The following is a 27746-nucleotide window of genomic DNA, read 5'->3' as shown; positions in this document are numbered from 1 at the left end:
ATTATGTTTACCCTGCTATGTGGTACCATTGACGTTGCCGTACCTTATTCTTGCCTACATAGTGTGCAATGTTCTACTCTTGATGAGAGTGACAAGTATCAGTGAAAAACTAGGAAGCTGTTTTGTACTTCATTGATTTAATTCCCTCAAGATCTCATTTGTATTTAATTTTATTAGAGTTTACATTGAAGCCAATTCATTTCATGAAAGTGTATTAGCCTAGTCAAGTAGATTTGGCTGAACCGGGAAGGAGTGAATGTAATTGTTCTTATATATTTCACTAGCTAATTTCTTTGGTGAGGAGAAATCTGAGTTTTTCCTTGAACTTGTCTTATTAAGTAAAAGCTCATGGTGATGTTCTGTAGTTTTCTTTGCAGATGGTTGGAGGTAGGAGGAAGAAGGGCCCTCTGTGGGGCGTTATATTCATAATAGGACAATAGCAGGAATCATACTTTTTGTTTTAACTTTTTTACACTTATTTCTACTAATAATTCTATTCTGTTACCTGTGAATATGATAGATTTGCATGAAGTGATGCCGATTTTATTAGAGACAGGCTGATTGAAATAATAGATCATCATGATAGATGCATTAATCAGAACTGAATTTCAGTTCTGATTTTACCATTTGTCTCTGTTACCAACAGTAAGCTGCCTACTAAATTGGACTATGCTTGAAATCTTCCAAACAGCATGCAGTTAGACTTACTGAAATGGTAAAATATTTTAAGATTCATTAATGCAAAGTGCTTCTGGCAGACTTTGGTGTTAATGATTGGAAATTGACTGTGTTTGCTTCATGTATGAAATTGTGAAACCTTCAAGTAAGTAATCAGTGAGGACACCACAACATCATTGATAAAATGCCCAAATAATTCATTGGAGTCTTTCATTTTATGTGGTTAAAAATGATAGAGCGACTTTGTGTTTCTGGTCTTATTCAGTGATACGGGTTTTGTGGAATATAGAGGATTTGTGCCTATGTTTATTTGTATTTCAAGTATTTAAACTTCCAGTTCTGATGAATTCATCATGTTACAAGAGCTAGCAAGATATTTTCAGTAAATACTCATAGAGTTTTTTTTTTCCTAAGGGAAATAAGCATTTAGTTTATATGGTAAATATTGTTAGAGTTTATTTGGGAATATGTGTCCACATGTACAATTTTAAAATCAGTCACTAAAAATATTTCGGGAAATGGGCTTCTTAAAAGTTTTTTGCAAATTTTTATTTTATAAAATATAAATAACATTTAAAATAAATTTAGTAATCATCAACTGATTTATTTAGATTGTTCAGATTTTTATATATGCCCAAAGTGAGAAAAACAATAGCTTTGTGTGTGTGTATGTGTGTGTGTGTGTTTGTGTGTCTGTCTCACTGTTATATATGGGAGGAAGGAAACAATCTTATTTTCCTATGTTAATTTTCCCAGTATTATCATTGTTATAACTTATGAGAAATTAATTTCAGTTAAGTATAAGTTAAGTTCTATGGTTTTTACTTTTTAAAACACAAACATAAGCCTTCCTCTTATGCCCTGCACTCATCCTGTCATTGAAACTCCTTTGCTCAACAGCCTGTTTAGTAACATTAAATTAACAAAAGATATTCTTTAGCAAGAGCTATTTGAAGAGATTAATCACTTACTGCTTCTAAAGCCCTAGGAAGGTAAAACACATAACCTAACTGCTGAACATTATTTTGCCAAGATTGAAAGGAACAAAGCAAGTGCATGTGGCCATTTTTTGGTGTTCTTTATTTAATACTTTAAGGCTTGCTTCATGAGAGTTGTTTGTGCAAATTTGAGCAGCCTTATTTTATAGTCTGCTTTGTATTTTCCCTCTGTAACTTCAGTTCCAGCTCTTTATCCAAATATAAATACTGATGAATAGAAAGAAGGTTGTTTTTCTGGGAAAGAAGTCAGAGAGAACCAAGTCTGTCATTTTTCTTTATTTGAATCTACATAAACAAAGTGTTGGGAGGATGGGCTTAACCTTTCCTGGCCCTTACCATTGAGCTACTGTGGTAGAGTTAAACAGAGACAGGATAAAATTCAAAGGCGGGAATGTCAATGCCAAATTATTAAGGTAATAGTAATCACAATTATAATAAAGTCATATCACTTCCACAGGTTAGAAGGCACATACTTTATTGTTCATGTGATCTTTACAACTCTGTAAGGTAGGCATTGCCTCCATCTTCTTAATGAGGGTTTATGTGATTTCTTCAAGAATATATGATTAGAAGTCCCAGAGAAGTTCCATTGAAAAGTTCTGTGCTTTGAGAGCCTACTTCCTTCTTTAAAATCATCTGCTACAATTAATTCGTGATTCATTTTTATTGACTGATAACTAAGTTTACCATACAAAGCCATTTGGAATCCTAGCTAAGTCTAGGTCAAGTTGCCAATTAAGCAGGGTTTGTTTTTGTCTCTCTATCTTCTCCTCTTTTAGCCACCATCATCATATCCTCTATTCCATTCATAGTCTCTCAATTAGCCAATAGAGAGAGCTGACTGATACAAATTAAAGATAGCTCTAGAAAACGTAAACTATAAATATTTTGGGTAACTTTAACTGTGCATCAGGATGAGGTCAAATGAGTTAAAGTATGTAAAATATCAACCCAGTTTAAAAAAAAAACAAAACAATTATCAAAAAATAATTGACTAAAGTTTTAAGAAATAGTCACAGAAACTCACTGAAATTAAAAAAAGTGTTTAGTGAATTTATTTTCACACACACACACACACACCACAAGAGTTGAAAAATGAAATAGCAATCTTGGGAAATAGAGTCAACCAAATGGAGGAAAGAATCAGTGATATCGAAGACAGAAATTTAGAAATAAATTAGAAAGAAGAAGAGAGAAACTGAAGAATGAAAAATAATGAAAGAGAAATGCAAGAACTAGCTGACATCATCAGGGGAGGAAACATAAGAATAATGGGCATTATCGAAGGCGAGGAAAAGGAGCAGGGACTAGAAAGCATTTTCAGACAAATAGTTGATGAGAATTTCCCAAATCTAAGGAATGAGCTGGAGCTTGGAATTCAAGAAGTCAACAGAACACCCAATTACCTCAACCCAAAAAGGCTTTCCCCAAGACACATTGTATTAAAATTATAAAAAACCAATGACAAAGACAGAATTCTCAGGGCAGCCAGGAAGAAGAAAATGGTAACTTATAAAGGAAAACCCATTAGATTATTGTCGGAATTCTCATCGTAGACCTTACAAGCCAGAAAGGAATGTAATCAAATATTTAAACTATTAAGTGACAGGAACTACCAGCCTAGAATACTGTATCCAGTTAAGCTCTCCTTTAGATATGAAGGAGAAATTAAGACCTTTCCAGACATACAAAAATTGGGGGAATTCTCCACTACGAGGCCTGCACTACAGGAAATACTGAAAGGAGCCAGCTCATCTAAAACAAAATGACAACAACAACAACAACAACAAAAAACAACAAAAAAACATATTTAGGAGTAAAGTGACTATCAGGCAAATAAGAGCAGAGGAGTACAACCCTTACTAAGAACAGGGCATTATAAGCTTAAATAATAAGAAGAGAATCGCTATAGCATGATAGTTATGAACGTTCAGCATACATAGGGACGAATTGAGACAATAATGACTGAAAAGGGGAGGGTTCAAAGATCCAAATTTGCAATGGGGAATGGAGATAAGTCACGTGCAGAAGGAAATGGACAACTGTATATATATAACTATCCTTTTCATATTCGTAATGGTAACCACACACCAAAGGTTCAGAACTGAAGTATATAACATAAAACAAGAAGAACCAGAGGGAAAACTCACAAAAGCCAACCAAAATAAAGAAAACAGAAACACAAGGACAAGGAAGCAATGGAAACACTGAGCTACCAGAAAACAAAAGATAAAATGGATATAAGAAGACCTCATATTCCAATAATCACCCTAAATGTAAAATTGACTGAACTCACCAATAAAAGGGCACAGAGTTGCAGAATGGATCAAAAAACAAAACCCAACCATATGCTGCCTCCAGGAGACACATCTCAGCTCCAAAGACAAATATAGACTCAAAGTGAATGGGTGGAAAATGATATTTCAGTTATTTCAAGCAAATGGCATTCAGAGAAAAGCGAGAGTAGTGGTACTAATATCGGATGAAATAGACTTCAAAGTAAAAAAGGTAAAGGAAGATACTGAGGGACACTTTATAATGATAAAGTGCACCAAGAAGACATAATATCTCCCAATCAGGGAGCCCCTAAATATGTAATAATGCTCCCAATCAGGGAGCCCCTAAATATGTAAAGCAATTACTAACAGAACTAAAGGGAGAAACAGATCAAAACACTATCATAGTAAGGGACCTAAATACCCCATTATCAGATATGGACAGATCATCCAAACAAAAAATCAATAACGAAATAATATCCTTTAATGACACATTAGGACAACTGGACATAATTGACGTTACAGAGCCTTCCATCCCCAAACAACTGCTTATACAAGATACAGCATCCATTTATGATCAAAATACTTAACAAAATTGGTATAGAAGGAAAGTACCTTAACATAATAAAGGCCATCTATGATAAGCCCTCAGCCAACAAGATCAGATAGTGGCCATCCACTATTGCCAGTCTTATTCAATATAACATTGGAGGTCCCAGCGAGTGCAATCAGACAAGAGAAAGGTATAAAAGACATCCAAATAGGAAATGAAGAAGTCAAACAGCCACTATTTGCAGATGACTTGATTCTCTAGAAAATCCTAAAGACTCCACAAGAACGCTGCTAGAAACAATAAGCAAATACAGTAAAGTCTCTAGATACAAAATCAACGTTCAAAAATCCATAGCTTTCCTATACTCTAATAATGAAGTGTCAGAAAAAGAAGTGGGAAAAATAATTCCTTTTGCAATTGCAACAAAAAGAATAAAGTACCTAGGAATAAATTTAATGAAATAAGTGAAGGACCAATATAATGAAAACTATAGACCCTATTAAAAGAAATTGAAGAAGATACAAAGAAATGGAAAGATATTTCGTGTTCTTGGATTGGAAGAATCAACATAGTTAAAGTGACCATATTACATAATGCATTATACAGATTTAATGCAATCTCCATCAAAATCCCATCGACCTTTTTTAAAGAAATAGAACAAAAAATCATCAGATTTGTATGGAAGCACAAAAGACCCTGAATTGCCAAAGCTGTCCTGAGAAAAAAGAATGAGGCTGGAGGCATCGCTCTGCCTGACTTCAAATTATACTATAAAGCAACAGTAATCAAAACAGCATGGTATTGGCAGCAAAACAGACACATGGACTAGTGGAACAGAATCGAGAATCCAGAAGTAAACCCATATTTATATGGGCAAATAATTTTCGACAAAAAAGCCAAAAACGTACAGTAGAGAAAAGAAAGCCTCTTCAATAAATGGTGCTGGGAAAACTGTAGAGCAACCTGCAGAAGAATGAAACTAGACTGTTGTCTATCACCACACACCAAAATTAATTCAAAATGGAGGAAGGACCTGAATATAAGACTGAAACAATAAAAAGCATAGAAGAAAATATAGGAACTAAACTCAAGGACCTTAGACTTAAAGAGGATTTTATGAATTTGACCTCAAAGGCAAGAGAAGTCAAAGCTAAAATAAATGAATGGGACTGCATCAAACTAAATAGCTTCTACTCAGCAAAAGAAACCAACAACAAGGTAAAAAGACAACCATCTGAATGGGAAAATATATTTGCAAGCAATGCCTCCGATAATGGCCTAATATCCAAAATATACAAAGAACTCATACGACTCAATAACAATAACAGAAAACCAACTGATCCTATCAAAAAATGGGCAGAGAAGCTGAGCAGACACTCTCCCTAGAAGACATACAAATGGCCAACAAATATTTGAAAAGATGCTCAACATCGCTAGCTATTAGGGAAATGCAAATCAAAACCACAATGAGATACCATCTCACACCTGTTAGAATAGCTATAATCAACAGAACAAGTAATAACAAATGTTGGAGAGGATGTGGAGAAATAGGAACCCTCATACACTGCTGGTGGGACTGTAAATTGGTACAGCCACTATGGAAAACAGTATGGAGGTTCCTTAAAAAACTAAGAATTGATGTACTATATGATCCAGCAATCCCTCTACTGGGTATTTACCCCAAAGACTTGAAAACCCATATCCGAAAAGATATTTGCACACTGATGTTCATAGCACTGCTATTCACAGTGGCCAGGACATGGAAGCAACTGGTGTCCTATGATAGATGATCGGGCTAAAGAAGCTGTTGTACATATATACAATGGGATATTACTCAGCCATAAGAAAAGTTGAAATACTGCCATTTACGACAACATGGATGGATCTCGAGATAATCATGCTAAGCGAAATAAGTCAGACAGAAAAAGTTGAAAATCACATGATATCACTTATATGTGGGATATAAACCTAAAAGCAACAAATGATCAACATCTACATGCAAACAGAGACTCAGGGACATGGACAATGGCCTAGTGGATACCAGAGGATAGGTGGTCAGGGAGGAGGGAAGAGGTAGACAGAATAAAGAAGGTCAAATATTGGGGCGGGGGCAGGGTAGGAGGAGGATGAAGTGGGTAAAGGGGATCAAATGTATGGTAGCTGAAGGAAAATATAGGAAACTGGACTTTGGGTGGTAAACACACAATAGAATATACAGATGTCAAATTTTAATGTACACCTGAAAATTATATAATTGTATTAACCAATGTTACCCCAATAAACTTAATAAAAAAATTAAAAAGGTCTGTCAGCTTAGGTAAAATGGAGTTATGATAATGTCTTTGCATATTGAGTAGTTAGTATATGAATTATACAGTTAGATTTTTCTGAGTTTGAATTCTGACTCTTCCACTATTAGCTGTGTAACTTTGGTCACATTACTTCTTAGAGTCTCCGTTTCCTTGTCTATACAAGGAAGGAAGCAATGTTAGCTATTTTATAGGATTGATGTGAGGACTGAATGAGTAATATATATAAAGTACTTAAGCAACGTTAGCTATTATTGTTTTTGTTAAAATAGCCATTCATGTTTTTATTGATGAAAATATAAAGTAGTGAAACTATCTAATTGGGTCATGAATCTTAAAGCTAAACAGGGATCTTAGAGATCTTCAGAATAGCCATTTGCTTTTGAGGAGCAAAATTTCATTATCCCTATTTTACGGGTGAATAATGAGGCCAGTGAGGTTAAATGACTTTTCTAAAACCAAACAATTAGTACATAATGTATTTTTTTTTTCTACATTGTGTGCTAATATGTGATTCTGCTCCATTTTGTTCCTTAATATTTTGGGTAGGTCTTGATCAAGGTTGACACTAAGAACCATTTATCATGCATTATCTATTCCTTTGTGTCTGGCTTCTTTCATTCAAAATCATGTTTGTGAAATTTATTCTTGCATGTAGATGTTAATCATTCATACTTACTGCTGTGTACCTTCTATTTGTGTTAATGTATCACAATGCAATCTGCTGTCAAAGGGCAGTAGGGTGCTTTCTAGTTTTTGGATGTATAAATAGTCCTTCTGTAAATATTCTGCATATTTTTTTTTGGTGTTTTGCATGCCTGATGGGTATATACTTTAGAATTGTTTGGTCATAGGGTAAAACTGTTTTATTCTATGGTAAAACTGTTTTTCCCTTTGGCAAAATTGTTTTGCCAAACAATTTTCTAAAGTAGTTATACCAGTTTACACTCCCACTAAAAACATATGAACATTCCAGGTGCTCCACAACCTCACCTACATTTAGCATTTTTGGTCGTTTAAATATTAAGTGTTATGATAAATGATGTTGATACATGATTTGTACTGTAGTTTAAATTTAAATTTCCCTGATGACTAGTGAAGATGAGCACTTTTTCATGTTTATAGGCCATGTCCATTAATTTTAAATAATAGGAAATAAGAGTAGATTTATTTTATATGCACACTTTTGCAAAGAACATTACCCTTGCTTTTGGCAGGTTGTGGAGTTTGGGAGGTTTGATTCTTTTGTTTTCACATTAGTGTGCAAATATGGATGATTCTAGCCCTGTCACTTAAAATGCAAGTAAAGTAGGGACAGGGATTAAATGACTGCCACTTAAGTAATTTGGGGATTTTTTTTTTTTTTAAAGGTGTGACAATGTAATTAAACTGATTCAGGGACTTTTGAATATGTGAATATAATGATGAGGAACAAAAATCAGTGAGATATAATTTACTAAGAATCTCTTTGTTCTTAAAGTGAGGAAAAACATTATATAATTTATATAGGAAACATTTAAAAAGAAAATTTAGAGCAACATAACCAATAAACTTAGCTGTCTCTACGATAATGCTTGAAGCATGGGAAATAGTATGTGCTGGAGGTTCTCATGCATGAACACAATCATAAATTAGTTGGCCTTATGGAGACGCATGAGGCTACATGACCAGAATGCCAGTGCAGATTGAGGAGATCTATGCAATAATAAAAAAGGTAGAAATAGAAATCAAAAGGAAAGCATGTTGTTTTACATGTCAGGTGCAATATTTTTAGGAAGTTTCCTGAAAGTCTATAGGTATTAAAAATATTACCTCATAGCAAACAATTGAATGAGCTGAGAGCTAATGGTGCTGCTGTAAATCATGTGTATGACCTTGGTCTGGATTCAGTCTTTTCTTGACAAAATAATCCTAATTTAGTATTTAAAATATTATTGGGTAAATAATAGAATTAGGGCACTTTTCTGTTTCTATAGGTCTGTGTGAAAAATGGGCAAGAAAATAGTCTACTTGTGCATTACATAGTTACGATAATTGAGTTTATGATAGGGAATATTTTCACTAAAGACAGCTAAATTTTATTAAAGATTTCATAAGGATTATCCTGTTGGTTTCCTAATCACTACCATTAATTTTGTGCTGAAATTTTTAAATAAATTCTTTTTTTAAAATTACAGTTGGCATGCAATATTATATTAGCTTCAGGTATACAACATAATACTTAGACATTTATATAACTAACAAAGTGATCACTAGACATTTATATAACTAACAAAGTGATCACTCTAATAAATCTAGCACCCGTCTGACACCATACATACTTATTTTATTAAAGTATTATTGATTATATTCCTTATGCAATACTTTCTATCCCTATAACTATTTTGTAACTACCAATTTCTACTTCTTAAACTCTTCCCCTATTTCAGCCACCCTTTAGCCCCACTCCCATCTGACAACCATCAAAATATTTCTGTATCTATGTTTGTTTCTGTTTTGTTTGTTTATTTTGTTCTTACATAGATTCCATGTGTAAGGCAAATCATATGGCAATTATCTTTCTCTATCTGACTTACTCCACTCAGCACAATACCCTCTAGGTCCATCTGTGTTGCAGATGGCAAGATCTCATTCTTTTTTACAGATGAGTAATATTCCATTGTACCACCTCTTTATCCATTCATCCATTGATGAACACTTGGGTAGCTTCCATATCTTGATTATTGTAAATAATGCTGCAGCAAACATGGATTCTCACGTCCTTTTGAAGTAGTGTTTTGGGTTACTTTGGATAAAAACCCAGAAGTGGTTTTTCCATCTCTTTACTTTTAGTCTGTGTGTATCTTTAAATCTGAAGTGAGTTTCTTGTGGGCAGCATATGTAAGAATCTTGTTTTCTTATCCATTCAGCCACCCCATCTTTTGAATGGAGCATTCAGTCCATTTATATTTTAAGCAATTTTTGATAGCTAGGTAGTTAATACCTTTTTATTCATTTTTTTTTAAATCTTTTTTCTTTTTTTCTTCTTCTTAAAGAAGTCCATCCCTCCAACATTTCCTGTAATACTGGCTTGGTGGTGATGAACTCCTTTAGCTTTTTCTTGTCTGGAAAGCTCTTTTATCTGTCCTTCAATTCTAAGTGATAGCTTTGCTGGGTAGAGTAATCTTTGTAGGTCCTTGCTTTTCATCACTTTAACTATTTCCTGCCAATCCCTTCTGGCCTGTAAAGTTTCTGTTGGGAAATCAGACGACAGTCTTATGGGAGCTCCTTTGTAGGTAATTAATTGCTTTTCTCTTGCCACTTTTAAGATTCTCTCTTTGTCTTTAACTTTGGTATTTTAATTACAATGTGTCTTGGTATGGGCCTCTTTGGGTTCATCTTGTTTGGCACTTTCTGAGCTTCCTGGGTTTGTATATCTATACCTTTGCCAGGTTAAGGAAGTTTTCCGTCATTATTTCTTGAAATAGGTTTTCAACTCCTAGCTTTCTCTCTTTTTAATCTGCTATCCCTATAATATGAATACTACTACACTTGATGCCATCCCAGAGGCCCCTTAAACTAATCTCATTTTTTTGGATTCTTTTTTCTTGTTGCTGTTCTGATTAGGTGTTTTCTGCTATCTTATCTTCTAAGATGCTGATTTCATCTTCTGCTTCATCTAATCTACTTTTGATTCCTCCTAAGGTATTCTTCATTTCAGTTATTGTATTCTTCATTTCTGTTTCTTTTTTATGTTTTTTGTTTTAAATCTCCATTTTTGTTTCCTACCTCTTTGTTAAAATTCTCACTGAGTTCAGCTACTCTTCTCCTAAATTCATTGTGCATCCTTATAAACAGTATTTTGAATTCTACATCTGTTAGATTCTTTGTCTCCATTTATTTAGTTCTTTTTCTGGAGCTTTGTTCTGTTCTTTCACTTGGGATGTGTTTCTTTGTCTCCCCATTTTGGCTGTCTCCTGGTGTTTGTTTCTATGTATTAGATAGGGCTGCTATGTTTCTCGGTCTTAGTAGAATGGCCTTATGTAGTAGGTCTCCTATGAGGTCCAGTGGCACAGTCTCCCTGGTCACCTGAACTGGGTGCTCAAGGTGTGCCTCTTGCATGGGTTGTCTGTGCTTTCCTGTTGTAGGTGAGCCTTGGTGGCTGTTTGCACATCAATGGAAAAGATTGACCCTTCGGCTGATTGGTTGTGAGGACTGGCCTGTGACTATAATGGAGGAGGTATTGTGCAGTTGCTGACCCTACAGAACAGGATTCACTTTAGCAGGGCTCTGGTGCCTGCCTGCATGCCAGGCTGAGGAGGGCTCAGCAAAGGAACAGTGACTCAGCCTGTACATCTGTCTGGGAGAAAGCTGCCTCTCCAGCTCTTGCCCTAAAGCCAGATAACTCAGTTCCTCTCTGTGTGTCCCTGACGCTTTCAAGCTGCTGTTCCAGCAAGTAAGTCCATGAGTGGGCCCTTTAAGGGGAACATATGTGACTCTAGTAGCTCTCCATTTCACTCAGCTACAATCTCTGCAGGTTTTCACAGCCAGAAATTATGGAGACTCCTCTTTCTGTGACCAGAACCCTGGGTTGGGAAGTCTATAGTGGGTCTGGGACTCCTTGTTTCTCTGGAGGGATCTCTATAGCCGAGATATCTCTCCTGATTTTCAACCACCACATATGAGTGTGGGACCAGCCTGTTCCGTGTCTTCGCTCCTCCTACCTGTTGCAAGGTGGCCTCTTCTGGGTGTCCCCAGTTGTAGGACTTCTGTTCAGCTAGACTTAAGGTGACTCCCAATTTTGGCTGTTCTGCAGTTTAGTTGTAATTTTAATGTGGTTGTGAGAGGAGGTACGCACAGCATTTACCTATTCTGCCATCTTGACTGGAACTCTATTTTAGTAAATACTTCAACAAAGCATTTAGTATACTGCTATCTTTTTACACATTATAAAACTGATAAATGTCAAATCACTGGAAAAATACTGAACTGGCAATATATTAATAAGCAAGAATAATTAACAATATAGCCTTCACATTAATGACTACATGAGACACCACATGATACATTTTAATGATCTTTTGAAAAATATATCTACTGTTAATTAGTCAGCTTGCAGCAGGACTAGGGTGCCTGGCAGGGCAAAATCACATGATGATAATGTCACAATGATTTTAGCTGCTGTATTCTTTACTCCAAAGTCCTGAGGAGTATAAATTGCTTAATGCTGGGATTTTTCTTTTCTTATCCTAGTACAGCATTTTTAAAATGTTTTAACTAAACTTAATGCATGCATACAGTAAATACTCAAACTCTCCAAAAAGATATAAAATAAAATATAAAAATTTTTCTTATTCTTCCTCCCCTAGACATTTCCTGTGCCATTTCAGATGATTTTTAATGCATCCACTCACATACACATATGTAGGGTTTTACGTATGATAAATGATATTCATTTTTCTGGACTTTTACCTTGGAAATATTTTCATATCAACTAACTTAAAAATTACTGAATATTATTCTGATGTATAGTTTATTATAATGTTATTTCTTCTCTCTGAAAGGGTATATTAGTTGTTTTCAATTTATTTTTCTTATGAAATACGATATTTCAGGATGTCATTAATACATAATCATGGTGCGCTTTTTTTTTTAAAGTCTTGGTGCACTTTTATACTGCTTTATTTATAGGGTAAATTGCTAAGGTTGAAATTGTTGAGTCAGCTTTTGTCAAATTACTCTACAAAAACCTGACTCTGGGTGTTTTTCACCTTTAGCAAGGAGTACAAGGTGGCAGAGCTGAGAGAAAGCTGAAAACATCACTTTTCCCTTGGTTTCACTAGGTCTTTTAAAAGGGCATCAGAGGATAGCTATTCTAACAGGTGTGAAGTGGTATCTCATTGTGGTGTTGATTAGCATTTCCCTAATAGCTAATGAAGTTGAATATCTTTTCATATGGCTGTTGACCATTTGTATGTCTTCTTAGAAGAAGTATTTGTTCAGGTCCTCTGAGCATTTTTAAATTGAATTGACTTTTTCTTGTTGAGTTGTATGTGTTCTTTGTATATATTGGATATTAGATCCTTATCAGAGGCATTGTTTGCAAATATATTCTCCTATTCAGTTGATTGCCTCTATATTTTGTTGATGGTTTCCTGTGCTGTGCAGAAATTTTTTTAGTTTATTATAGTTCCATTCACTTAATTTTTGCTTTTATGGCCCTTGCCTTTGAGGTCAAAAACATAAATTCCTCTCGAATCCAACATCCATGAGGTTTAGTACTTATTTTTTCATCTATGCAGTTTATTGTTTCAGGTCTTATATTTAGGTCATTGATCCATTTTGAGTTAATTTTTGGTGTATGGTGATAGATAGCAGTCTAGTTTCATTCTTTTGCAGTTGACTTTCCAATTTTCCCAGCGCCATTTATTGAAGAGGCTTTTTTTTTCCTCTATTGTATGTTTTTGGCTCCCTTGTCAAAAATTATTTGCTCATATCTATGGGGATTTATTTCTTGGCTCTCAATTCTGTCCCACTGGTCTGTGTGTCTGTTTTTCTGCCAATACCATGCTGTTTTGATTATTGTAGCTTTGTAGTATAATTTGAAGTCAGGCAGTGTGATACCTCTGACCTGTTCTGCCATCAACAGTAACAAGTGTTGGAGAGGTTTTAGGGAAAAAGGAATCCTCATACACTTTTGGTAGGTATGTAAATTGGTACAGCCACTATGGAAAACAATATGGAAGTTCCTCAAAAAATTAAAAATAGAATTACCTTATGACCTTGTAATCCCTCTTGAGTATCTACTTAAAAAATCTGAAAGCATTTATCTGTAAAGGTATATGCACTCTGATGTTCACTGCAGCAAGACATTGAAACAACCAAAATGCCCTTTGATAGATGATTGGCTAAAGAAGATGTGGTACATATATACAATGGAATATTACTCAGCCATAAGAAAAGATGAAATACTGCCATTTGTGACAACATTGATAGATCTTGTGGTTATCATGCTAAGTGAAATAAGTCAGACAGAAAAAAAGTGAGAACCATATGATTTCACTCATATGTGGATATAAAACTGAAAGCAACAAACAAGAAAACAAACAGTCGTGGACACTGACAACAGTTTAGTGGTTACCAGAGGGCAGAGGAGAAGGGAAGAAGGTAAATAAGGGTAGAGAGGGTCAAATATATGGTGATGGAAGGAAATTTAACTTTGGGTGGTGAACACACAATGCAATATACATATGATATATTATTGAATTGTACACTTGAAACCTATATAATTTTATTATCCAATGTCACCCCAATATGTTTAATAAAAAGAATTTTAAAATGCAAAATAAAAGGGCATCATAAAGGCTTTTTTTCTTTTTCCAAGCAACCTTGACATAGTAATATCAATTCATGGGAGATCCTTTAATAAAGGATAGTTTATGGAAGCCTAAACTGTCTTGTTTACCACAGACGATGTTGTCTAGTGAGCTCATATGAAATAATTGTTACAATTAGTTGCTGTTCCACATTTCAGTAAGTTCCATAGATGGCATAAGAGTATGTTGAATATTTGTTTTTCTGAATTGAAAGCAGTTTTCCAGAAGACATAACACAGGGTACTGACCTCTGATTCTGAGGTGTTATGCTGTGCCTATGTAATCATGTTTTATTTTTAAATAATAGAGAGTACTCAGCCTCTAATTCTTCACTCAAAATTGGAATTTCTCTTTATTATTAAGATTCTTGAATTAATGTATTTTGTAGATTTTATTATTTTCCATGCCCTATTACATTTTCTCAAAAGAATTTCTCTGCCCATCTCATGACATTGCGTAAGTGTCCTAAAACCCTTTAGAAGAAAGCTTTATGCAAATCCGTCTGTAATAACAATTAAATCACACTATCTAGCACTGTTCTAGAACACTCAAAATGGGACTCTTTAGGTGATCAGAAGGGTAGTCCTCTTTAGTAGTATAAGGCTTTGAAACAAGTGATAGAATTTCAGATTTATAACAAAGCAAAAGATAATTTAGATATCATTCATATGAGGCTCAATTTAAGGGAGATGAAAAACACTCATCTTAGGCAGAAAATACAACTTTTTATCTGCTGTGTTGTTAGGTAATTGTTTTAGAAATGAGCTTATTTTCTTCTCAATAAAGATCATATAAAATGGCATTTTGAAATCAGAATTGGGGAAAATAAGATATATGCAATTTAAAACATCTTACAAGTTGATTTTGGCAATTGTGGGAAAATAGTAACTCAGGAAGACCAACTGCATAATAAAGGTAAATGGACATCACAGTGCCCATTGGAGAATAAAGCTATAACACCTACCATCCCCAACAAAAAGTACAACCCATCAAATCAGCTGCACTGGATTCCCCACTGGATGCCTTCAATATTGTATGTGGCCTGTGTTCTCAGGTATATATTTGAAGATTGTATAAAATTAGCATGGACCAAAAATTAAATGAAGGAAACAAAATGATATAGGAGTTCAGCATAAGGAAGGGTCAGAAAGGAATTCTCTTTTTTAGTTTAGAGGTGGTTCTAATAGAGAACAATTCAGGCACATTTCTTTTTATGCAAAAGCTGGCCCCAAATTCAGAACTGTTTAGCTATAACAAATACATATGAATTCATATGAATTTGAAAAATTATTCCGGGAGTTGGTGGTAAGAATGGAGCCCTGTCCAACTCAGGAATGTTAAGCTTATAAAATATTTATTGTTGAAAGGGCTATATGCCATGGCTTGTTAAGAGAATATTCTATCTGCATTATATATTAGAATCTTTGTCTAGATCGTGCTTCTAAATGGCAGCGGCTCCTATCCATACTCTCTTCACTCACTTGCTGGATTAATACCTCTACTGGGGAACTGGCTGTGTGCTCTGTGGAGTCTGGGCCTAAGCCATAGGGCCCTACTTGGTTTTTAAGATTTAAGGTTCAGATCTTGGGCTTATTGTTTGTTTTTTACTTTAGTCACATTGTTAGTATAAAAAATTTTGAGACTGGCTGGCTTCACAATGGTCCTCACTTATAAATATTATTCCAAGTTGTAAAGAGATGTCTCATAAATACTTGGGCAACAAACACAGCAACTCGATGGGTTGCATGTGTATGTGTAGAATAATATATAGGTATGCTATTTATGATTTTAATTGTTGGCAAGTGACCCCAATGATCTATAACACATACATGGGTCATTTTTCTGAGACCTGAATTTTTGTCCAATAAGCTATGAGACCTGTATACAGGAGCACATCACTTAGCTCAGTGCTTCTCAAATTTTGATGGTAATATGTATCACCTGGGGGTCTTGTTAAACTGAAAATTATGGTTCAGTGGTTCTGGGGTGGAGCCCGAGAGTTTGCATTTCTAAACAACTCCTGGGTGATGCCAAAACTGCTAGGTCGTGGGACACATTTTAATTAGCAAATATTTAGCTAATGGGTGTGTTTTCCTGGCTGTCCAGGTTCTCAATGGAACTTTCTTTTTCTCTCTTAGATCTCAAGTATGCAGTAAGGCCTCAGAATACATGTTTCAGGGTTTATGTTTTAAGCTGACGTTTATTAAGTATGCTCTGAGTATGAGAGCTTAGCATGAATCATTTCTCTTGCTTGTCATAATGACTTCTAATTTACAGATGAGGAAACTGAGGCTTAAGGAGGTTACTTCCTTTTCCTGAGATTAGCCAGCTAGTGCAGTGGCAGCACCGCAATTTGAACACATGCAAGGTTTCACATATACTGCCTCTTGTTAATTGTAACATATTTCATTAGTGGAAGTAGAAAATCTGTTAAATAAAGAAGTAAAACAATTATGATGTGGAAACAGCAATAATCATATCTTCAAGAGATATGTAAATACTCAGGAAATATAATTTTATAACTCTTATTTCTATAAGCAGTAAGAAAGGAGAGAAAAATCAAATATAAATCATCCAGCATTTATTGCTAAAATGAAGTGTCTATCTGTTATAGGAAGCACAACTTCTCTTGTAGTTCCTTGTATATGGAACAGAAACTGTTGATTCTGATAGTTCGAGAAAAGGAATTTTAAAAGCAAATGATTTCTGGTTGGATTTTTGATTTTGGTAAAGAACGTGGAAAACACATTGAATTAAAACTTAAAAATATCTGCTGGAAAGGTCTAGACCTACCTGGATTATTAACTGGAATTTTTGAAAGTCAGTGATCATGGAGAATTCTTCCTTCTTGGTCTTCAAATATTTTGGGGGCAGGGGAGAGGAGGCAGCAGGTAGTTTTCTTTGCATTTTTTTTATATGAGGTCTTTTTCTAAATACTCTTGGTGGAATAATTCACATCAAGCTGCTACAATTTCATAAGATATATAGTTTTAGTTTATGCCAGGTGGCTTGGCTGAGATGAATTGTGCTGTCTCAATGTTAGATTTCCCGGTTCTCATCCAACTTGTAACTATTCCTGTCCCACATACATTGAAGTCTGTTTATTTTTTTATTGTAGGACTTGTAAGAATAAGAAAATTAATAAAGCAACCCAGTGCCTAGAAAACTTTAGGACAGTGCATTTTCCACAGCTTAAATTCCCTTTTCTCTTTTGCAAAAATTCTACCATTAATCCATGTCTTCAGAATTGTGCTCCATGCCACTTAATTCCTGGGGTTATTTCAAAGATGTTGAACTAGGAGGAATTAGTGAGCCTGCACAAATATACCTCATGATGCTAAAACCGAGTGTGTTTAGATAACCCTAGATAGGCTCAGTTTTTACTCAACCTATTCAAGCATTTTCGATCAGTTTCAGGTCCTCATAGTTTATTGTAGCATTATTTGTAAGAAGACATGAAACAGGAACTTTTTTTTTTGCCTGAGTCATTATTGTTAGACTTAGGAAGCTAATTCTTTATTATGCTTAGAGGAAGAGAAAAAAAATGCAATGGATAACACATTCTTTTCTCTCTATTTTGTAAGTAAGCATCACCTTTTTAAGCCAATAAAAATTTGAGCTTTTCTGATCACAAATTAGGTCATCTCGCAGCTAGTGGTATTAAGAATTTCCCATTTCTGTTCATGCCTGTCGTCTACCTCCAGCATTTCTCAGGCCCTGAATCTCAGAAAGGTCACTTTTATTTGTTAGTTGAGAAGAAGGGAGGGGGTGGGCTAGTATAGAACAAAATGGACATTGTACTTGTTCACTGATTTATTTCATCTATTAATGTCCCTTTAGACCATGATTCCCAAATGCGAAAGGACTTAGAGCTGAGGAAGACAATCAGTAGAATGTGAAGTGGAATGTAAGAATTGAATTAGCTGTCCTGGCTGAATTTGCCACATGCCCAGGAAAGAATTTAAGAGCTCGGGAGCTTGGAATAATCCTAGAAATAATAGGATTATAATGGGGATGATTGTCTGTGCATATAGAAATTAAGTGAAATAAAGAGGTGAAGTTTCATGTCTTACTACTGAATCTCTTTTCTATAATTTTCATTTACTTGAAAAAAAGTTATTAAGCACCTCAAATGGTCTTTGCTAAACACTGGGGATACAGTGAACAAAATAAGATTTCTCTCTGCCCTCAAAGTCCTAACAATAAAGTAGAGGAGACAGACATTAATATCTGTATGCAATATTATCAAGTATGCAATGCAATGTTGCAGCAGTAAGATGTTGATAAAGTGCCTATAACAAGTGAAATTCACCTACCCGGGAGATCAGAAAATGAAGTTCGAGTTGAGATTTGATGAACAAATAGCATTACAATAGTCAAAAGAAGAAAAAAGAAATAAATGTTTAGGCCGAGAGAATTTAGTATGCAAAGGCTTTTTATTCGGAAGTAGGATGTTGTGAAGGGAGACTGGTGTGGCTGATGTTCAGAAGAGTCAAGAGCATGATGTGAAATGGAGTCTGGAACCACAGAAATAGAGGTAAAAATCTAGATTGTTTAATTTTTTATATGTTTATTAGCAATTTGTATTTATTTTTTGAATTTTTCATGTACATTGTCTTCTTGGAAATTCAATTTTTTGTATTTTTGTTTCTTGATTTGTAAGAGCTCATTTAATAATAAAACTCATGTGTTATATATGTTGCAAATATATTTTCATAGTGTTGCTTCATTTATTTAGTATATTTCAACATAAAGATTTAAAATTTTATAGAATTGAAACAGTTATGCTAAAAAGGGCCTTTTCCTAATTTTATTCCTAAGAATATTTACCTTTTAACTTCTGAATGGCCCCACTTTTTTCATTTTAAGCTTAAACAATTTGAGATTTATTTTTGTGTACATGAGATAATTCTAGTTAATTTTTTTGTTGTTAAACAAGTTAACCAATAATTCCAGTACCATTTGTTGAATGATACTTTTGTTCATAATATATTTTATATTATATTAAATATTTATTTATATATTTATATATGTATTTGAGTTTATTTCTAGGGTTTCTATTAGTTTCTCTTATTTGTCTCATGGTACTGATTCTACTGCATTTTAATCATAGCTTCCTTGTATGAGTTATTATCTGGGAAAACAAATCTACCATCATCCCTCCTTTTAAATGTTTTCTTGGGTTGTTTTCTCTCTTATATGCTTCCAGATGACTTTTGCATATCATGAGAATTATCTGTCCCTAAGTGGTTTTAAGAATTCAGTCATATGTATGTCTGATTCTAGTACCTTTTTTGAAATAATTCTTTGATGGATACCACAGAAGAAGTTTTTGTGGTTTTTCTCACTTGTTATCTTGTGTTAGTGAAAGCAGTCTCATGGTTTAAGATTTGAAATATTTCAGAGGTGGAGTAATTTTGGATGTTGACAAGTTCAAGGGTATAGCTATGGTTATGGGATGCTTAAGTGGTAAGGGAATGAAATTCACTGTATGTGAGGAGGCAAGCAAACTTAGATACTAGTTATTGAACAAGTTTTCCTAATACCATTCAGAGTTTCCCAAGTCAAATTGGAGAAGAAGATTGTTTTTTAAGTTCCAAAGCCCCCAGTGACTCTGTTGTAGATAGATGATATTAATGAGGAGAAGTAGTAGTGAGTGGAAGAAATAGAAGTCATAGATATCAAAGTAGGGTGGATTCTTATGTGAGGATGAAAGAGTGCTATTTTGGAAGTGGCACTCTCCTGTTGCAGGCATACATGTGGTGTGGGAAAATAAAAAATCTAAATCAAATGGTTTCAGAAAAGAATCATTATCTTTACTGAAAATCCAACTTTTGCCAGAGCAAGGAAGTGGTGGGTACATTTTGTGAAGTATTAGATTATGGAGGATAGATGTGGACAGTGGTTGAGATGGAAGATTAGAAGTTCTATGGATCAGTTGACTTTTGCTTTATAGCAAAACATCCCCAAATAGCCTAAAACAATAATTGAGCAGGTTGGAAATTTGGACTGGGTTCACCTGGGAATTTATTTTTTTAGTCATGATCTGGTTACTCTAGTCTTGGCTGGGTTTACTTATGTATCTATGGTTAGCTAGTGAGTTAGCTCAGCTGGTTGGTTTATGTGGCTGGGATAACTGGAGCTTCTTTCCGTGTCTTCTTTTGACCCAGATTAGCCCAGGGTTGTTCATTTAATGACTGCATATTTCTAAGAAAGTCTAAGCTTGAAAAGCCTCTTGAGACCTATACTAGGGACTCAGTCAGACATTATTGCTTTTACCAAGTTCTCTTGAATGAGTCAAGTCACAAGGCCAGAACAGAAGATAGAGGACCTGTAAAGTCATATCGACAGGGGCATAGAAACAGGGAGTGGAAAACTCATAGCCATTTCTACAGTCTTCAACACCCTGAGAGGATGGTTCAGGGGGAAGGAAATCTAAAGAGATATAAAGATGAAAGCAGGAGAGATGTGTCTGGTTGCTGCTTTCAAAGTGGGGAGTTTGGGTCAAGAATGACAGAATATGAAGTATGGTGGGCTTCCCTTACTTCAAGGGCCTGATTCTTATTCTGGCACTAACTTTCAGCATTGATGTAGCCTGCATTCTCACATAGTATCAAGAGCTTGGTGAAACTCTTGTCAACTGCTATGTCTAAAGCCATTCCTGGTTGTAGTAAAAGATGGCATGGTAGAGGCATAACGTTTTACTTTTTGGACAGTGTTTCAAATAGAATGGAATAGAAATATGGTATGGTACCTTTAAAGAATACTAGCCCAGAAAAGCAGGTGTGAGAAGTGGTTAACTTCTAGGATTCCAATCTTAAGGTAGAAATAACTGGTCCTAGATAAGTGGCAAATAAGGAGTGAGGCTTCTGAAGACATTCTTACCCAGGTTTATATAAAATGCATTGAGTTACTCTATTTCATATAAGGCAAGGTTCATTTGTCTTTTATTTGTCATTTATCTCTTTATCTTCATCATTTGACACAGTATCTAATATACAATAGATATTCAATAAATGTTTATTGCATCATTTATTGAATAGGGTTTCAACATTTTGGCCCCCTTTCCATGAATATTTATTGTACTTTATCTCTTATATACATATTAATGGTAAGTTTAGATTACTACACTTGTGAATCTTCTGCAAAAAGAATAATTGATTGTACTTTTCTTCACTTTATCATATTCTATATTTTGAAGTGGTGCTTTATTAAAACAGAGTAACTAGGGGTTATGTGTTGCAGCAATTGACAAAGTTAATAGCATTGATTAATGAAAAAACATTTATCCTAAAAAGAACACAACAAACTATCTTTTCTGAATTCTTTGCTTTGCCATAAATGTTGCAAACTTTCACTCAGGGCAAGTTAAAACCATTTCCTCATTTTAAATACTTTGAGGATAAAAAATTTTCCAAATAATATAATTATCACAGGTAGCATATCAGGAAAGTAAAAACTTTGAACTGGGATAGTCTCTTTAGATTGTGCTAAAAACAATGATGAGTTTTCATATATGCAGTATTAATGTTGGGTCTCTTTATTCCTCTCCTCTGTCTGTCTGTCTGTCTGTCTCTCTTCCATATCAAAAGGGATCTTTTCCATACATGAAAATATCTACCAGGGCAATTGAGCATAATGTTTGTTTCCAGGTTTCATCACTGTAAAAATGCCTCTATGATTATTATATCAAGTTGAATCTAAAGAACATAAATTTGTAGGCCAATCATTATACAAAATTTGCAGAATTTGACACATTGCTGAATTGTTCTCAAAGGTTTTACCAGTTTATGCTTCGGTAATATATGAGACTACCTGTTTCTCTACACCACTCCAGCATAAGATATTATCATCATTAAAAAGATAATATTTTCTAATTCGATGTATGGTATGTGGTATCTTGTCCAGTGTGACTTCAACATACTAAATGGGTGTATTTTAGGATGCACGTGGAGAAAGAAGCAATGGCCAGATAATGCAAGGCTTTTCAGGTGATCTGAAAGACTTTGACAGCAATCTCAAAAGCCTTGGGAAATATCTAAAATATTTTAAGCAGGAGTAAAATGTGGCAAAGTATTACATAGAACAGGAGGAGATGTGGTAACATTAGTTAGGAAACATTAACACTAGTCCAGTTTAGAGAGGTTAAATTCAGGTAGGATAATGGCTATGGAATTAGAAATAAGTGAATGGATTTGAATATGTAGAAAGTAGAATAGATTGCTTATGGTGTTTGGATTTTAGGAAAGGAGGGAGATAGATGTATTACAGATGAGTTTTGTATTTCAGACTTGCGCAAGTGGGTGGATGGATGGTTATTCTATTTACTGAAGTAAAGAGCACTGGAGTATAAGAGTTCAATTTTGGTAATACTGAATTTGAGATGCTCATGGATATCAAAGAGGAAGTACTGAAGTTTCACCTATAAATTTGAGGTGTTCTCAAAGGCAAGGGAAGTAAAAACTAAAATGAATGAGACTGCATCAAACTAAAAAGCTTCTGCTCAGTAAAAGAAATTGTTATAAGGTAAAGAGACAGCCATCCGAATGGGAAAATATATTTGCAATTAATGCCTCCGATAAGGGCCTAATATCTAAGATATACAAAGAACTTATACGACTCAATAACAACAACAAAAAACAAATGATCCAATCAAAAAATGAACAGAGAACCCGAACAGAGACTTCTTAGAAGACATACAAATGGCCAAAAAATATATGAATAGATGCTCAACATCACTAGCTATTAGGGATATGCAAATCAAAACCACAATGAGATACCATCTCACACCTGTTAGAATAGCTATAATCAAAAGAACAAGTTGAGAGATAACAAATGTTGGAGAGGATGTGGAGAAATAGAAACCCTCATATACTGCTGGTAGGACTGTAAATTGGTACAGTCACTATGGAAAACAGTATGGAGGTTCCTCAAAAAACTAAGAATTGATGTACCATATAATCCAACAATCCCTCAACTGGGTATTTACCCCAAAGACTTGAAAACCCATATCCGAAAAGATATTTGTACACTGATGTTCATAGCAGCACTATTCCCAGTGGCCAGGACATGGAAGCAACTGAAGTGTCCTACGATAGATGATTGGCTAAAAAAGCTGTGGTACATATATACAATGGGATATTACTCAGCCATAAGAAGAGATGAAATACTGATAAAATACTGCCATTTTTGACAACTTGGATGGACATCAAGATAATCATGCTAAACGAAATAAGCCAGACTAAAAAAGTTGAAAATCACATGATATCGCTTATATGTGGGATATAAACCTAAAAGCAACAAATGATCAACATCTACATGCAAACAGAGACTCAGGGACATAGACAATGGCCTAGTGGTTACCAAAGGATAGGCGGTGGGGGAGGAGGAAAGAGGTAGACAGAGTAAGGGGGATCAAATATGGGGGGGGTAGGAGGAGGGTGAAGTGGGTAAAGGGGATCAAATATATGGTAGCTGAAGGAAACTGGACTCTGTGTGGTTATCACACAATAGAATATGTAGATGTCAAATTTTAATGTACATCTGAAAATTATATAATTGTATTAACCAATGTTACCTCAATAAACTTAAAAAAAAATTTGAGGTGTAGAAGAAAGGTCTGAATGGGAGCTATGTAATGGGAGTTGTCTGTATATAAAAATAATTGAAGCTATGATAATATATAAGGCAAGAATATATAGGGTGAGGAAATGAAGGCAAGGGTCAATTTTTAAGGCATTCTAACATCTAAAATCTGTAAAATAGTTTGAGAAAGAGTTGCCAGAGATTTTCATGGAAATCAAAAGTAATTTTTATGTGATGGAAGCTAAAGGAAGAATGTTTTAGGGAGGAGGGAGTGAAACATGATAATAAAAGGTCCTGAGAGGACAGGAATGATGATACTCAGCATTTTTCATCAAATTCAAAATATGGAGATAATTATCATAGTGGCAGCACTTTTGATGGACCAGAAAGGAAGGTAGATTAGAGTGGGCTATGGGGAGCGAATAGGAGGAAAAGTGGTGATTCATCTTGCAATAAATTTGGCTGTGAGTGGGAGGAGAGATGGAGCAAATATTGGAAGCACATCTAGAGATTGGGGATTTTTTTTAAGATGAGAGGGAATAGGAATAGATAATATTTAAATGTCGATGGCATGTATCAATGAGAGAGACAGAGAGAGATAGAGAAGGGTGGAGAGAGAGGCGTGTAGATATTAAAAATAGAGGGAATGAATGAATTGATGGTACAAATTGAGTAGAAAGGATAGAGTTCAAAGCATAACTGGATGGTTTTTGCTTTTGCAATGTAGAGAGACACTTCCTATGTAGAAACAGGAGGGTAGGGAGAGTAGGTGGATACAAGTGTAGTTAAATGCATAGATTTGGTGGAAAGGAAGCTGGAGGAGTTGAGTCTGTGTCTGACAGCTTTTATTTTCTCTCTGAAGTAGGACCCAGGGTGAATTATTGGGGAGAAGTAGAGTCAGAGGTAGAGTGGAGATGGGTTGAAAGATAGTTGCTTAAGAGATGTTGACAACGTTGCTAACTAGAGGCTGCACTATTTATCCACCTAGTTATATGATTCCTCCTTAACTTTTAACATGAGGTATAGGCATGAGAAAAAATGGATTGATTCATCCATGGTTGAGATTTTACTTTCTGGATAAAGAATTTATGGTCTTGGCCAAAAAATGGATTAAACTTAAAGCCTTAAGAGATTTAAATTGGATAGAAAAGAAGGTAAGGATAGTTGAGGGCTAATCAATAAAAAGAAGTTAGTTCATACTGAACAGGAAGCATTAATGAGATTGAATATGTGCAGTGAGAGAGTAGTTGAGGAGGCAATGTGGAAGTGTAAGAAGTTGGAGTTGGAGAGTGGAATGTCTGATTTAGAGCTTTTGAAGGTTGAGCAGCTTCAAGTGAGATAAATGTGGAATATAACTATGCAAGTGAAATGGCGGTAGAGGTGGGGTCCAAGGAGCCAAGAGGCTGGCTGCCGAATGGGTTAATCACCTGAATGTCAAAATCTTCCAAAATGTTGCAGACATTTGGATGGAGAAAGAAAATATGACTCAGATTTCAAAGTCAGCAATGAATAAAGTGGAATGTCCAATGGTGTATGTGTGTGTGTATGTGTGTGTATGTATGTGTGTGTGTATAAATTGTGAGAAGGTTGGTGACATGAACCTCAAAGAGCAGATATTTTTGTGTGTGAGAGTAGAGAAGTGACAGCAACTGTACCTACTGACCCTGAAGCACAGAATGTGTACTCAGGGTATACATATATATATTATCTTGCCAGGGCTTCCATAACAAAAACCACAGACTTGGTAGCTTACACATCAAAAAATTTGTTTTCTTACAGTTCTGGAAGCTAGAGGTCTAAGATCAAGGGGTCGGCAAGTCTGGTTTCTCCCAAGGCCTTTTTTCTTGGTTTGCAAATGATCGCCTTCTCCCTGTGTCTTCACGTGGTCTTTCCTCTACACCCGCACATCCGTTGTCTCCTTGTGTGTCCAAATTTCCTATTCCTGTGAGAACACTAGTCAAGTTAGATTATGGCCCACGCTAACAGCCTTAGTTTAAATTTATCACCTTTTTAAAGGCCTTATGTCCAAATATGGATATATTGTGAGATACTGGGAGTTAGAATGTCAACATATGAATTTTGGAGGGACACAATTCAGCTCATAACAATGAAGTATCCATGATAGTCACAGAGCATACAGCTATCCCTTGAGAGGGCCATAAGGCAAGTGATGTTCTTGAGAGTAAAGCAGAATTAAGTTAAGCCAGAAAGCCGAAAGGATGAAACTGTTAAGTGGGGTAGAATTAGAATTCCAGAGGACCAGGCGAGTTTGGAAGTGAGATTTGTTGGGAACAGGTAAGTATAAAAAAGGAGAATCATAACGCACTCTAACGTTTGGGATTCAGGAGGAGTGACTAAATAAAGCTCACCTGGTTGGTTCACAAAGGGGAAAAAGAGATACTGACTTTTTGTTGAATTAGCTGTCTCATAGTGTTGTCAACAGTAAATCCTGATGGAAAAATAGTGGGTTTGCCATGTTTTTCACAGTATCTTATATTATTTTCTGTTAAGTGAATAGATTTTTTTTTTTTTTTTTTACTTTATACATTTCAGTAGGTTATTTATATCAAGGAAAGCTATTGATTTTGGTCTACTCGTATTATAAGTCAATTATTTGTTCAGATAGTTTCTTGGAGATTCCCCTTTTTCCAGGTAGTCGTTCATATGTTCCATAAATAGCAATCATTTTTTCTCCTTTCTGATATACCCCTAATCATATTAATTGTAATAAAAGTGGTGACTCTGGAAATCTTTGTCATATTTTGGCCCATGGTAAGGACTAGATTTTCTTCTTAGAAAATTTATGTAGTTAGTCTAGGTAAAAATTAATGGAACTTAAACCAGAGTTGGTGGCAGTGAAAATAGAAAAGGAATAGTTTTCATAATACAGTACTTGGCTTTTGACTGAACACAGAGTCTGAAAGAAGAGAGCTAAAGACGATTTCAACATTTCCATTTAGATAAGAGAAGCACAGAGAGAATGCCTCTTGTGTTTCACCTTTAAGTATAGGATTATTTCCTTATGGTAAATATTTAGAGAGGTAATAACTAAGCCAAAGGCTATTTATCATTTAATACTTTTAGCAACAAGCTACCAAATTGTATGCAGTTTTTCCACTTATGTTGCCATACGCTTTCACCAACATGGAGTATCATCATTAAAAATTTTGTTATTAGATCTGTAGGAGTAAAATAGTATCTCATTTTCCTTTGCAGATTTTTAAAATAGCCTGTCCTAATTTGAGGTCTGATAAATATTCTGTTAATTTTTCTCCTGTATCATTTTAATATTTAAGTACATTTAGAGTTTATCTTTACCTACGGTATGAGATACTGATAGGACTTTTCCCCTCCAAGAGTGAACCACTTTTTATAACTCTAGGTGGGTAGCATTTTAAAAAAGAGATACATAGCCTAGGAAATCCATATGAAGGTAATAGCATTAAACCAAAATTTACCCATTAGAGATATTAATTCATTAGCAATACATTTAGAAAAAATATTCATTAGGAATATATTAGGTGCAAACTCCTCACCGTGACATTTTAAAGCTCTAAACCAGCAATTGAAAACTGGCAGCAAATAAGCAATTATAATATTAGCTTATGTTTACTTAATATTTACTGTGTATCAGCCTTTTCATCAACCATTTTATATACAATTTGTATATATTACCTAATTAAGTCTGTAAACAGTCCATCTTTTGAACAAATAACTCACCGCCTCTGTGGTTTAGGCAGAGGTCGCAGGGCAGTGGACAAGTCAATTCTCTGCAATGGGTAGCGCTTACTTTCTGTGGGGGAGAGAGGCAATAAACACAAAATAAATTATAATGATGTGAGGTTGAAAGTTCCATGAAGGAACAGTCAAAATCAGGGTGTGGAGTGTGATGGCGCAGGGTGCTGCAGTCTCTTGGGGAGGTGGCATTTGAGCTGAGACTCAAATTAAGTGAAGGAGCCATCCATGTGGCTGTTTTGGAGAAAGCAGGTTCA

At 35.0% G+C, this 27746-nt stretch overlaps 1 protein-coding gene across 3 annotated transcripts in view; it reads left to right on the top strand.

Annotated features, from left to right (window-relative positions):
- Positions 1 to 27746, top strand: part of NELL2 (neural EGFL like 2) — a 298065-nt gene that overhangs the window by 82916 nt on the left and 187403 nt on the right. The window lies entirely within an intron of this gene.

This window comes from Pteropus vampyrus, unplaced genomic scaffold, assembly GCF_000151845.1.
Source record: "Pteropus vampyrus isolate Shadow unplaced genomic scaffold, Pvam_2.0 Scaffold140, whole genome shotgun sequence".
NCBI lineage: Eukaryota > Metazoa > Chordata > Mammalia > Chiroptera > Pteropodidae > Pteropus > Pteropus vampyrus.
Note: the sequence above shows the minus strand (reverse complement) of the source record. Positions and strands in the feature narration are given on the sequence as shown.